Raw genomic sequence first — 5,167 nt, forward strand, 5'->3', positions numbered from 1 at the left:
CTTTCACCAATCAGATTAAGTCCTACTGTAAACAACCGACTGCAAAGTCAGACAGTCAGGCAGATAGAAAGAACTCTGCTTCCATGTACGCGAATGAAGTGGAGAATAAATTGAAATATATAAAATGATGTCGTTAGAATGTGAACAAGTTCATATACACTGCCAACGGAATCCAGGCAGAAAATCTCTCGTATAACATATATAGATATTAATTATACTATACAAATATTGTACATAAAAAATGTGGTTAATATGGATGGGAGAGAAAAGAGCGGACACCACCAAGCTCTGAGGTTTTATCCACACATTATCCTGTCCACTCACTGGAGAGTTAAGCCCTTTGCACACAGGACAGTTGCGTTTTTTTCGTTTGCGGCATGAATAAAACGCATTGGATTTGGTGTGCAAGGCTGTGCGGAATCGGCGCTGCGGATCCAAAAAGGAGTCATAAAAGGAGTGATGAGTTTTTTACCGCATGCGACAAGACGCACGAATCGAACTGGGTTCGATCGAGAAAAAAACGCACGGCGGCAGCCCTTTGCACACAGGCGCGTTTAACCGCACGGATAAAACGGACAATATAATTTTTTGAAAAGAAAACAATGATTCTCTATGACCTCATGCACACCGGCTCCGAATTAGCCGTGCGCCGAGTGGCTGCCGCCGTGCGTTTTTTTCTCGATCGAACCCAGTTCGATTTGTGCGTCTTGTCGCATGCGGTAAAAAACTCATCACTCCTTTTATGACTCCTTTTTGGATCCGCAGCGCCGATTCCGCACAGCCTTGCACACCAAATCCAATGCGTTTTATTCATACCGCAAACGAAAAAAACGCAACGGTCCTGTGTGCAAAGGGCTTAAGACGAGGTGTTTGGCATCCTGCTCACTCATTGGACCGCATGGTTCCAGCAGTTAGCCAACAGTTATACTCTCAGAGCTACAGACCCGTAAGTGTCCATTTTGGGACCCAGCGTTGAGAACCAGTTACCACGGCAACGGATGGATAACAAACATGAAGAAAGCAAGGAAAATGCATGTTCAATCATTTTTAAAACACCGTTGGTAACCATAGCAACTCCTGATCACACATGGGGAGGTGATGATGCAACTTAACAACAAAGCAAAGGGAGGGCGAGAAAGAGAGAGGTAGAGAGACAGAGAGAGAGAGATACAGACAGGATAGAGAGAGAGAGAGAGAGAGAGAGAGAGAGAGAGAGAGAGAGAGAGCGCAGAGAGAGATAGATGCATAAACTGGCACTACTCTTATGTCAGAAACATGGAGTAAACATGAAAACCTGGCTTGTGTGTCCAGGGATTGCTAGCAATCCCAAATCCGGTTAACACGGCTTGGATTTCTGCCAGACAAAACCCGCATTTGTCACAGCAAGCAAAAAAATAAAAATAAAAGAAGTTTGTGAACCATTGCATTATAGGAGACAGTCGGACCCCCTAAATCTAAGATTGTACAAATGTTTTGTGTTCAAATGGTTCCATTTGTAAACTCTCAGAGTTACAGACCCGTAAGGGTCCATTTGGCTCTCGACTATCAATCAGCTGAGGACCACACTTCAAGAGCCACTGCAACGAAGCAACGCTGATATAAATGTCTGAAGATATGTAGGCAGCGATCGCACTGAGGTTTAACACAGAAATTGCTTCTTGTGAGTGTGCAGAAAACAGCAGACACAGACCGTCGCAAAAGTAAAAAACTTAACGAATTCAACAGGCAAAAGCCACTTTGGAGCGAGAACATAATGCATGTTTTAAAAGAAACAAGTCAAGTTTGATTTGAAGAAATCCATTGAAAACCTCACTGGCATCATGGGGATCCATCATGGTTCACATCCATCATTCATATTCATCGTTCATATACAATATTGATGCTCCTTTATACATATATTTTATGACTCTTAATCCTCACGTCTTTAAATTAGCTATATATTATGCACTCTAATATGTCTCCCCTCTTTCTATTTTATGCTCTAATTATCTTACTTCTTCTTTAACACTGACAAGCCTGCACTAATAAGAATTTCACCCATTTTACTTATGAAAAGGATGTGACAATAAAGATTTGATTCAGATTCTAATTGTTGTGGTTCAGATCATCACTATGCCCTGTTATGGCACAGTCACACACATGCTTCATACTGTATGTGGCGGGACAGATGGCCGCCCTAGAGCCTGGGTCTGCCTGGCGTTACTTCCAGTTAAAAAGAGTTTTTTGTTACCATTGTCGCAAACATTCTTGGCTCTATAATAAAGTTGTATTGAATTGAATCGGCTCTATGCACAGCACAGCAGACATATTGGAAAGAAATTGGGCCTCTTCCTACCTATCTTCCTTCACGGGTCATACCAATTATACTAATTATTATAATAAGGCTCTGTTCCATTTAGTGTAGCACAGTGGGTTCACTTTTTAGCCCATTATGGACGGGAACAATTTTTGTGTAGGCCTAGTTGTTGCTATGTACAGTATAGCAACATATTTATTTGTATTTCTATGTTTGAATAAATATAAAATAAAAATAAGAAAACGTTTTTTTCAGAAAACCTACTGTAGGTCAGGACTTAGAAGGCATTTTTTGAATTGGCCTTAGGTCTAAATTTCAAAGACCCCCATGACTCTGAGTGTACATATTGAACCATTGAGCTGTGAAATTGAACATGCAGTCACCTTAATTAGCAGAATTGGTAAGCGGAGTCAACGCATGGCACTTCTGTCTGATTGGTTGGCGGCAATTGTTGAACCTGGCGCTTCACACTATACCAATGTCTTTGCTCCTATATAGTGGAAGTGAACGGGAAGCTATGTGATACATATGACGCACATGTGTGACCATGTCTTTAGATGACCATGTCTTTAGAAGTCTCTGGGCCCACCTACTAATACAGTTTAATCTAATTATCTACATGAAAATGGGAATATCGAAGAAACAATCTATAATCTTTGTAGATCAGCTATTTGTGACAATTTGGGAAACTATCTTAAACTTCCTGAAACTCTTTGTGTATATAATATATTTACGTTATTTTAGCTTGTGTATCTAGGCAACATTAATAACAATCATTTTAGTGTGCTTTGCTTTGCTGCAAACGCTTTTGCAGTTCCTTTTAGGCTACTTCTAAAGTGGTACTAACCGCGCTATACTAGTAAGTAGTATTCACTTCTCTCTCGCTTATCTTATAGCTTTACACACATCATTTTAAATGTCTGACACATTATTTCATTAAACCTATACCACTAGTCATGAATATACTCTCTGTAGCATAGGCCTGTCCCAATCATTACATAATCACTTCCATCTGTTCCTTTCATCTGTGCAACTTTATGTTGACAAAATAGCCAAAAAAAAACTGCCAATCTGAAAGGTTTGGCAGTTTTTTCTGTTGTTTTTGAAAGAAGTTTAAAGAATAAAATTATTAGATATGGCCTTTGATTATTAGTACTGGTCATTGTCAGTCATTTCTCTGTATTGTTTGTCACATCTTCTCTTTCCTTTGCCATTGTTTTGTTTACAAAGCCTAAATGGCAAACGTGAATGCAATTTTGATATATATGTTCTAAACGCAATTAAAATGTTAATGGGCAATTATTTGTCCGACAATGAATCGACAACCCTACCTCTCATCAATCAACAGCCGAAAACATTCTTGAATTCTCCCCTCAAGTGGTGGAGACAATAGTAGTACGTCACCCAAACGTGTGTCCATGACGTTGCCTACTTAACTCATTGCAAAACCACTGGGCTATTATTTATATTATTCAGCAGTTAATACCGTATTATTTGTCCGCTGACTCGGCCGGTTATCCAGTGCTATGTGGTTGAAAGATCTCTTTAACCAGATTTCTCACAGTAACATGGTTTTTGTGTGCATGTAAATATGTATTGAGAGAGAGAGAGAGACAGAGAGGGAGTAGAAGATTTCAGTTCTCTGGATAGGTTTAGATTACAGTACTCTTCCCCTGTTTGACCTGACATTCATGTCTCTTTTCGACTACAAAAACCGAAGTGAGCCGCGCTGTGTTAACGTATTTCACAGGTTTTTGGGTTTGTTTCCATGACGCTACGGCTTGGGTTCCACATGGTTCTTAGAACCTAATGCACAGGGCCCTGCTCAGGAGGTAGCACTAACCCAGAGTTCTGGGAACTCAGCACAGAGAGCTTATACTAAAAAGTAATGTGACAATCTCCTCTCCTCCATAAACCACTCAAACCACAGCATCCGTATTCTGGGAGAAACTTCAGCAGAAAAGAGCAGATCGTCGAGCTCCCAACGCCTCGTGAGCTCACCAAACGGCTATGTTCTGCTATTATAGAGTAGTGAAGTGTGACGTAAATTACACATCCTACCTGGTTCGCGGTTTTCTTCCCCCATTCTGAATTCCCATAGACCTTTTTCATATCGCGTCATATAAGAACAGTGTTCCAATTATAAACAAATTATCTCAGCGGTTTGACTCATATGGATATGAAGAATCAACTGATGGTGAAAAAACGCTAATGTTACTGTCGCCGAATTAGTTACATTTTCGCTAGAAACAGGCTTTATCAAATATGAGTGACTGACTATCATAAACCACACGGAGCCACCTCGCCGACAATATCGCAAAGACCGTTTGTTTATTTTTGGACCGCAATGCTTATATGAGACGATTTTAAGATGACTCAATGTTATTCTCCATAGAGAATTACTTAATTGGAACCGGGGGATGAGCGAGTCACGTCATGACTTTGTTACTCTATATTTAATGTTGAGCGAAAACGGAAAAGACACTAGTATAGAGGCCTGCAGGCGACGCCACTCAGCAACGTACGGGGGTGGTTCTGGTTATAATAGTAGATATAATGCGTAGTCGAAAACAGCCATACGTTGTCATCCAGGACAGTCCCCTTTCCGTTGTGTTCCATCAGGTTCCCCTTCCTGTCAACTCCAGCACATCGCCCAATCAGAATGCACATCCTTCGACATTTGCGGGAATCGTCCAATCAGTCAGCTCATTGTTCAACAGTTGCTGGAGTTGACTTATGGGATTGGTCATTGTTCAAAAAGTTGCTGCAGTTGTCCAATTGCTCTTTGTTTCAACAGTTGCTGCATGTGTCTAATCAAATCAGCCAGCTCTTTGTTTCAACAGTTGCTGCAGTGGTCAGGTCTCTCAATGT

This window comes from Nannobrachium achirus (genome assembly GCF_963921795.1).
Source record: "Nannobrachium achirus genome assembly, chromosome: 12".
NCBI lineage: Eukaryota > Metazoa > Chordata > Actinopteri > Myctophiformes > Myctophidae > Nannobrachium > Nannobrachium achirus.